The following is a 10,504-nucleotide window of genomic DNA, read 5'->3' as shown; positions in this document are numbered from 1 at the left end:
AGAGAGAGAGAGAGAGAGAGAGAGAGAGAGAGAGAGAGAGAGAGAGAACAGTCTGTCCAGGCCCGGCCTGGGATTCTCGGCCCTGAGAAGGAAACTGTCTCAAAAGGAAAGGGAATGTCTCACCCAAGGGAAAGAGTCTTAGAATGAGGGTCATGGCAGGTGCTGTGGCCTGAAAGGCAGCTGTTAGCTATGAAAGAGCCCTCTCTTTTGGGACTGGGGGATGGGCAGAGAGTGGAAGCTAGGGGATCGCCACCATCTTGTCCTTGAGTTGGAGGCTGTAGCTAAAGTTCGAAGAGAAGAAGCTGTCCAGGAACACACGGAGAAAGAGAGAGGGAGAGAGAGAGAGAGAGAGAGAGAGAGAGAGAGAGAGAGAGAGAGAGCGCTAGTCTTTTGAACTAGGCAGGAGTTAGGGTGTAGCTAAGAGTAAAAGTGAAGAAGTTTGCAAGGAACACTTGGAGAGTGAGAGAGAGAGTGGACAGATTGAGGTCTAGTCTTTTGGACTAGGCTGGGAGTTACTCACTGTCTTTGAGTTCCATGGAGTGGTTCTTCATGAGTGCCAGCGAGGGTACACTTGGAGCTGACTTTGCCTACATCCTCCACCAGTTGTCATCCCTTGTAGGGATACCCACTGGGTCTCTGGCCATCTCTAGCCAGTGCTCGACCAGAAACCAGGCTATCCTTTCATGGTCCCACAGTCCTCAAGCAGGAGATTAGGTGCCAGCTCAGTAGTTGAAAACCTTTTCCACAGTATCCCATAGCAGGCCCATAGACTACCAAAAGGTAGTCTGTGGTTTTAAAAGCTTTATTGTCATGGCAGAAATTGGATGAAGCTGTACCCCCTGTTCTCAGGGTGCACCTGAGGGTAAATATATTTTGCAAGAAGAAGGGTCTGTGAAGGAATGCTTAATTGACTACACCCTCTGGCCTTTATATGTCTCATTAATATGGAGATCTATTTAGGCTCTTCGGCCTGTAGTCACACCCTCTACCTATGCTGCATGACACAAACCTCTCTTTGGGAGGGACTGTAGAGGGCTGTCCTGAGTGAAAGGAACCAGGGCCCAGGAGCAAGGCTGAATACTATCCCTTTAGGGATATACTTCCTATATATTATAATATATTATAATATACCTATATATAATATATATTTATATATAATATATATATATATACCTATATGTAATATATATACCTGTATATTATAATATACCTATATTGAGGACTGTGCTCGACCAAGTACCCAGCTGCCTCTCACAGCCCACCACCCCACAAGTAGATTTTACTAGACAGTATCAATTGTCACTTCCTATAGCTATCTTATTGGGATCCTCGAAACATCAAAATCAAAACATTTCTGGGTAGGTGAATTATTTAATTAAAAGGACTTTAAAAGATAAAACATAAAGAGAAGAAACCTTCTTTTAGAGTTGATTATATACCAAAAATGTTAAAAATATATAAAAGATAAATATTTTTCAAGAACCACCTAAATACTAAAAGACTTCAGTGAAAAGCTTTTATCAATACTTTAGCCAGTGTTCTTTAGACTTAGATGTTGAAATGAGTTCATTTGTCATGGTGGTAAAAGGGATATCTTTAGGAAAGCCACCATGTTCTCTCCATGACTTCCTTACTCTTTAATGACTAACTTTTACAGAACCAGTTTTTTTTTTTTTTTTGACTGAAGGTCAACATTATTTGAGGATGATGGCAGAGTTCAGGCTATGTCCTACTCTAACTTACTGCACGTTGTTTAAAACAGTGGATTTCAGGCTGTTACTTGCTTTGGCAATTTCATTTTATAAACAGCATTTAGAGTCATTTTGATTGCAAATGCAGGATGACTTTGGACCTTATTGTTTATATAGATACCACCATGTCAGCAGCACCATCTATGAGGTATAGACTTATAAATAACTTACTTCTAAACATAAACAGGAAAATGCTACCTATAAACTTTTGGAAGTATATTCCAAACATAGGGGTCAATGGATATAAAACTATATTAGAAAAATCAGATTCAAGGTTTTACCAAATAAAACAGATCAATAAACTGTTTCCTGCTCTCCTCTGGACTACACAAGGAGGAAGGTCAGTAACACTATGATGCCAATAGTCTCAGCAAACTTTTTTTTAATTTGATATTTTATTTATTTACGTTTCAGATGTTATCCCCTTTCCCCATCCCCCCAATTAACTCCCTATCCCATCCCTCCTCCTCCTTTTTGTGCTTTTATACCATTTAATTACATGTAAGTATTAAGGTCCGTTCAAGGTTGAGGAACTAGAAATACAATAGATGCAAATAGTCAAGGAACAAGCAAGACAATAAACACAAATAGTCAATGAACAAGAAAGGCAATGAACAAAATTCCATGAACACTCCCATGATCACTGTTTCTAAGGGCTTATCAAGATGAACAAAATATCTGAGCCTACTTGCCTGTCCTAGGCCAAAATCATTTTCACGTCTGAAGCTTACTTCCTTGTTCTAGCCAAGATTTAGATTTCTGGCTGAAATTACTTCTTTGTTCTAGCATAATGTCAGATTCCTGCCTGAATCCCACTTCCTTGTCCTTGGCCAATATCAGATTCCTTCCAAGCAGCCCATTTCCTGTCCTTGGCCAATGTCAGATTCCTGTCAGGCAGCCTCAAAAGCTCTCCAGATCTCTCCTGTTTTTGTTTTTTGGGTTTTTTTTGTTTGTTTGTTTGTTTTATTGTATAAACCAGACTGAGCCTGTCTTAGGGTGTTCTGCCAAGAATGCCTTCCTTACCTGTCATGGAATATTCATTATCAAAAGCAATGCACTTATGTCTTAGGTTGGTAAGACTTTGTGCAGAATCTTACCTGTCCTTGGCTTGCCAACCTGTTAAATTAATAACTCTGTCTGGGGGTCCATTTACAGTTTCAAGTCATGTACTTTGGCTGCCAACATTTTGATGTTGTCAAAGTGTGGGTTCTTTGGTCCTTCTTAGAAGGAGTAACAAAATACTCATGGGAGCAAGTACAGAGACAAAATGTGGAGCAGAGACTGGAGGAGGGACTGTCTGAAAAGGCCCCACTTGGGGATTCATCCTATGTGCAGTCACCAAATGTAGACACTTGTAGATACTAGGAATTACATGCTGACAGGAACTAGATATACCTGTCTCCTGAGAGGCTCTACCAGTACCTGACATAAACCGAGGCAGATACTCACAGCTAACCATTGAACTGATCACAGGGTCCCCAGTGGAGGAGTTAGAAAGAAGACTGAAGGAGCTGAAGGGGCTGGTAGCCCCATGGGGAGAGTGACAATACTAATCAACTAGAGTTCCCAGGGTCTAAACCTCCAGCCTGGGGACACAAAGGAAGGGACCCATGGTTCCATAGGTATAGGTAGTTGATGATGGGCTTTTCAGCCATCAGTGGAAGAGGAGGGCTTTGGTCACTGGAAATCTGAATGCCTTATTGTTGAGGAATACAAGAGCAGGAGGCAGGAATGGGTGGGTGGGTGGGGGCACAACCTCATAGAATTATGAGGAGAGAAATGGGATAAGGGATTTTGGGGGGAATAGGGAAAGGGGATAACATATGAATGGTAAATAAATAAAATATCCAATAAAAAAAACCCAGATAATGGAACTAACAATTGTAGCTGAGAAGTTGAGACTTTTTGTCAACAATTTATTATGAGGAGTGCTTATAATCCTCAAAGACAAGGTATTATGGAAGGGGTTCATGGAACTTTAAAACAATATTTTCATAAAATAAAAAGGGGAGGTATATCTCCTTAACAAACTTTTATCTGATCACCTAATGTTTGTATCACAGGACAGACAGAGAGTACCTGATATCTTGGAGTTTTTGAGCTTAACTCTGTCCCCAGTTAAAGTGTCTTCATCCATCCCAACTATTCAATCACCTACTATCTATCTATCTATCTATCTATCTATCTATCTATCTATCTATCTCTCCCTTTGGTCCTGCATCTCACCTTTATTTCTTTGCTCCTTTATTGTATCAATTCTGTAGGTTCAATTTTTCTACCCTGTACACCCTAAATGAGTCTGGCCAATTGCACTAACCAATATCTTATTTAACCAAATTTGCTTACTCTGTTTTAATCTATATCTGTTCTCTACCTGCAGAAATACCTCTTTGAACTCTGCTTTGGGCTCTTTAACTCATTTATAGCGATTCTTCTCTAACATACACAAATAGACAAAATCACTATGTGATGTTTAAGGTGTGATCTGAAGAGCTAGCATTCATTAGTAATCAATATTACCATAAAAGAACTTGTTTGACAATGGCTAACTATCAAGGCAAATTTGGATGCTTAGCAATTTATAGCTCTTAAACTATTTTAAATTGTGAATTCATTTTTATCCAGTAAATTAAGATATCCATAAAAATATGCAATTGTTTTCATATGTGGTTTTGGAGTAAATGGGCTCAGGAAATGCCTTCTGCTTTTCACAGATATTCTATTCCATTTGTCTGTAAGTCCTCATTGCCCCCATACTGTATCCAGTCAGACGTGGACAGGCTAAGAGAGCAGCTTCTGCCATAACTATTTCTCTCAGTGTGAACTTCTAGTTACTGTTCCAGAGAACTGATTTCCTATAATAACTGAGAGTTTTGTTTCTTTTCTCAAGCAGCCCTAGTTGTTCAACCAGAGTTGTTGGAGCAGTTACTAACTGATTATATCCCTGAGCACAATGATAAAACTGTATTCTCAACTCAGAGGGAGATAACCTATGTCAAATTGATTCTATTTTAATACATTTGACTTTCTCTTTTCATCCATGACCTCCTACAGAAATCCAATTGAATTTTTGTATTCACCTTAAAAGCAAGAGAACACAAAAATAGAAAGAATAACACTTGGGCACTCATCAAAGAAAACTGAACAAAATATATAGCACATTTTCAGCTCAGCATATTGTATTTTTATGAAATAAAAGCCAGTTGTAATTGTCTTTTTCTAATACCCATGGTGGGCACAGAGTAGTGCTTAACATGTATTCTTTCTAACCTTTATAGCCACCTCCCTCTGTTCTGACTATATTCTATTTTATTCATGTGAATACTCAAGGTTCCTACCACCTAGAGAATTATGCAAATGTTATTTAATTTTTCTGAATGTAACACTTCACACTGATTTTACTAAATAAACATTAAGACCTAATGCACAATTGTACCTTAAAGATCCATATGAAGTTTGAAGAAGCATCTCCTAGAGCAGTGTTTTTTAACCTGTTGGTCATGACCCATTGCATGTCAGATATTTACATTATAATCCATAACAATAGCAGAATTACAGTTATGAAGTAGCAACAAAAATAATTTTATCATTAAGGGTCACCATAACATGAGGCATTGTGCTAATGGGTCACAGCATTAGGAACTGCTGAGAGCTGCTGAAAACCACAGTTGAGAACTGCTGGTCTAGAGAATTACGAATTATGTTTGTACACTCCTGGGACTGTTTTTGAATCTGAAAATGGATAAAACTGAGTTGATATTTCAGATCTATAGTTGCTTCAAGAAAAATAGCTTTATTTTAACTGTCTTTAAATATCAAGGTTTCATATAAGATTAATTTTAAAAATCTGAAAGTTAATCCCTTTTATTGTTTTGGAGGAATTAAGAGGGAATATCAAAAACCTATGACCATTTTTTCTTAAAACTGCCTCCATCTCATTGGTTCCCAAACACCAAACTACCTCTTCCACATACAGATCCTGCTTATTTTGTGAATTACAGAATTAGATAGTCATTAATCAAATGGGAGATAGCAAACCCATAGATTGTACTAGAATCTTGGTCATAAAAGAAATGAACTTTTGATATGTTTGTTAACTATGCAATCCTGGGAGGTTTAATCTCTTCTATGAGCCTCGAGTCTCTTTAGTGTGCAATAGAAATGACAGTGCTACTTTTGTCCAAGGGCTGCTTTAAGGACTAGATAAGCATGAAAGAGATGATTCTCAGTCATGCTAAGTAACTGATAATTGTTCTTTACAATGACTGACTATTTGCCTCTGTCACTTAACTTTTGGTGTCATCTTCAATATTGCTGAATTCCTCCTCTAAGACATGAAGGGAAGGCATCCTCAATAAACTTCATCATATCTGTTTCAGATATTACACTTAGTATCTTTACCCTCTAGTCAAATGATGTGTGGCTTAATGTGCATCATTTAGAAGTGTTATTTGCTTTTTCTGTTAGTGAGTATGTTTTGTAGTTAGTGACTCCTCTTTGACTTCATAATATATTAGTAAGTATTATATAGACATATAGACAGCAGAGTCTTCAAGTTACACCCAACTTGCCGTGCAGTGGGCATATGACCCTGAAATGCAGTTGGTGTGCTGGCATTGTAAAAAACAGCTTGCTTCCTTTTTGCAATTATTCTCAGTTACTTTTTCTAGGTACATTCTTCTCTTGGGAATGTGGGCCTCCAAACAGATTTTGTTAGGAATGAGTCAGAGTTCTGCAAATCTATCAACAATTTAGTGAAAATTCTCTACACAAGAGAACAGCCCATTGATGTCTTAGTCAACCACAGGAGGGCTTTCACCATGGAAAGGAATGAAGACTCCTTTTTTTTTTTAACGTTTTGGTCTTTTCACCAGCATTCTTGTATGTGCCAGATGTGTTATGATGGACTTCTGTTTTAAAAAATGATAAGCTTTGTAGAATCACACCTTTTATTTTTTGATCCAAATATTTGATCAAATTGATGAAAACAAATTATGATATCATTTCACAAACCAGGCTACCTAAGTTTTCATCCATATCAAATCATCAGAAAAACAAGGATTGTTTTCCCTGATGGGAGAGTATGTATCCTAGGTTTACCTCAATCTCATTGGATACCTAAGAATGGGTTTCATTTGCCTGATGCACCTGCCTCTACCTTTAAAGTGCCAGGGTTATAGGCATGCAAATAATCCAAAATGAAATTTTGTCAAGAAAATATTTATGCTCACTAAATTTGAGAATTAAAATAACCAATTTGTATCTGGAAATTATTGAATTAATATGATATCTCTTATTATTTCATTATAGTTCTTTTGATTTACCTTAATATATACATGCTTTTGCTATCATTAATAATATTATTTTGGGATGTAATTGCTGTTTTATATATAACACTACTGGCTTCCATTTATGTGGACACTTTTCCCCTGAATCTTTCATGTATATACAGAATGTTGTTGGTATGGTAAGCTGTCAATACTATAATTATATATCTTCCCTTATGAGTAATATTGTTATACACTAGAACATTTATTACAAACAGTAATGGAAACGTCAAAAGAACAGAGTACATTGCCTCCTGTACACCTGGAACAGAACACATTCTTAATCAAGAAATTGAATATAGCATGCTATTGAGACAAAGCACAGATGGAAAAAGAAAAAATGTTTAGCATGAATGTAAGAGAAAACCAATAATAGAATGTGTCACATAGTACATGGTTTCACGTATGCCAGGACATTTCAAAAGCTACAATCCATGAAAATAACTGAAATTGGACAACAGAACACGATTACCTAGCAGGAGTCACTTGTTTCGGTCTGTTCTGAAAGACAGATCATTATAGTATGTATAGTGGGGTTTTGTTTCCTTAGGGACATTTCAATTTGCTTTTTGCTGACTTTGGTGGTATTAACTGGCCATGTCTTAAGAGTAACACTTAATACAGAGTGCTATCTTTTCCTACTTATTTTGGAATTGTAACTCTTGCTTTGCCCTTCATTAATCTATCATTAACCAATCATCTTCAAAAATGAGAACATTTATCCACATAATGAGGGAGGTTTATTCTTTACAATGTTACAACACAAACAAAGCTTCACATCATTTTTTTCTGACCTTAAAACTGCTTCTGTGAAGCAGTGGATGTAGATGCCCATGTAGATCATTGGCTGCATTACTCTCATTTCAAAATCAGTCACTGGCCATTTTCTCTCTCACTGAGGGCAGAAAAGGCAACCTAGTTAGAAGGAGATTTATTTTGACATTACCAGGTTTACACTGGAAAGAGATTTCATAATTGCATAATAGCAACTTTAATGAATAATATGAAATACTTAGAGAACTTGTATATTACCAGATTGACAATCTATTTTCAATACAATGACTGAAGACAAATACATTGAATGCTTTAGCAAACTTGACAAAATTCAGTGAAATCATTTTACAAGTTCTACCATCTGCAGGTATTGCAGTGCCTTTGAACATTTGAATCTCGTACTGTTTTTTTTTTTTCCCAAAATTGAGTAACTGCTGAGACAGAAGCTTTGAGTTAAATCTCCTACCTCTGAAATTAATGTCACAATTTTTTTAGAAGAGAACTAAGATAAACACAAATTAAAAGATATAGCTTTGAAATAGATTAGGGAATAGCACAAAGAGATTATTTGTATTGGACTTTCTGTCTTCCAGGAGAGAGTATACTTATGTAAGCATTGTTTATTCATGAGATTATTAAATTATTACATGTCTATGTATTTCTAGGCTTTCTATGGGATACTGGGAATACAAGAAGTGATTGCTATACTCAATGGAGTTAAATTACATAACACGTTGATAATAGAATTATTTTCTTTCTTTTTTTGTTTTTTGTTTTTGTTTATTTGTTTGTTTTTTATTTTTCGAGACAGAGTTTCTCTGTAGCCCTGGCTGTCCTGGAATTCACTCTGTAGACCAGGCTGGCCTCGAACTCAGAAATCCACCTGCCTCTGCCTCCCAAGTGCTGGGATTAAAGGCGTGCGCCACCACTGTCCTTCTAGAATTAATTTCATATTGGATTATAGATATGAAATAGTTACAATAGAAATCATATCTAATCTTGTCTGGTGTGTGTCTCTTTTATGTTATTATAACAAAGTATTTTAGATTGGGTATTAGAAATGATAGAACTGAGTAATAATCCATATTTTCTGTGTACATTCCTCTGTTGAAGGACATCTGGGTTCTTTCCAGCTCCTGGATATTATAAATAAGGCTGCTATGAACATAGTGGAGCATATGTCCTTGTTATATGTTGGAGCATCTTCTGGGTATATGCCCAGGAGTGGTATAGCTGGGTCCTCAAGTAATGCTATGTCCAATTTTCTGAGGAACCGCCAGATTACTCAGCTATTAAAAACAATGAATTTGTGAAATTCTTAGTCAAATGGACGGAACTAGAAAATATCATCCTGAGTTAGGTAACCCAATCACAAAAGAACACACATGGTATGAACTCACTGATAATTGGATATTAGCCCAAAAGCTCGCAATATCCAAGATAAAACTCACAGACCACATGACACTCATGAAGAAGGAAGACCAACGTGTGGGTACTTCAGTCCTTCTTAGGAGTAACAAAATACTCATGGAAGCAAATATGGAGACAAAGTGTGGGACAGAAACTGAAGGAGGGACACATGGGTATCCATCCCATGTGCAGTCACCAAAGGTAGATGCTGATGTGGATACCAGGATGTGTATGATGACAGGAGCCAAATATACCTGTCTCCTGAGAGGTCTGCCAGAGTCTGACATATACAGAGGCAGATGCTCACAGCTAACCATTGAACTGATCATGGGGCTCCCAATGGAGGAGTGAGAGAGAAGACTGAAGGAGTTGAAAGGGTTTGCGGCCCCATGTGGAGAGCAACAATACCAACCAATCAGAGCTCCCAGGGTCTAAACAGCGAGCCTGGGAGCTCATAGAGAGGGACCCACGGCTCCAGGTGTACATGTAGGAGAGGATGGCTTTGTCAGGCATAGGTGGGAGAGAAGATCCTTGGTTCCATGAAGGATGGATGCCCCAGTATGAGGGAATTCGAGGGTGGGGAGGTGGGAGTGGGTGGTTGGGGTCACATCCTCATAGAAGCAGGAGGAGGAGGGATGGGATAGCGGGTTCCTGGTTGGGGGAGAAATGAGGAAAGGGGATAACATCTGAAATATAATTAAAATATCCAATAAAAAAGAAATTATAGAGCTGGTTATTTATTATTATTATTGTTATTATTATTATTATAGAATTTAGAAAGATGGGAAGTACACAGTTGAGGGACCCTCATATGGTGAGCACATGCTTGCTACTTCAACCCATTATGGCAAGAGAAGACCACAGATGCCAAGGTGGTCAAGAGAGGGCTGAATTCATTTGTAATTTTACTATAACAAACTCACTTCTTGGGTAACAACATTAATCTATTGCTAGGTGTAGAACACTCAAGAACTCATCACAAAATGCTACAGATTTTAGCACTCAACATTTAACCAGGGACTAAGTTTCCAATGTATGCTTTGTAGACACATTCAAGCCTTGGTAGATGAGATAGGGTAGCCCATCCTCTGAGATGAGAAAGTGGATAGAGAGCTTAGTTGTAAAGAATGAATAGGATCATCTACAAATATGCAGGGTTGCATGTATGATGATATTCTAGAAGGATAATCACTTACACAGGAAAAGCTAGATAGAAGGTAGATACGCTGGAAAAATCCACAA

The sequence above is a fragment of the Grammomys surdaster genome, unplaced genomic scaffold, assembly GCF_004785775.1.
Source record: "Grammomys surdaster isolate TR1022 unplaced genomic scaffold, NIH_TR_1.0 99, whole genome shotgun sequence".
Taxonomy (NCBI): Eukaryota; Metazoa; Chordata; class Mammalia; order Rodentia; family Muridae; genus Grammomys; species Grammomys surdaster.
The sequence above is the reverse complement of the archived record's forward strand: the minus strand, read 5'-3'. Positions refer to the sequence as shown.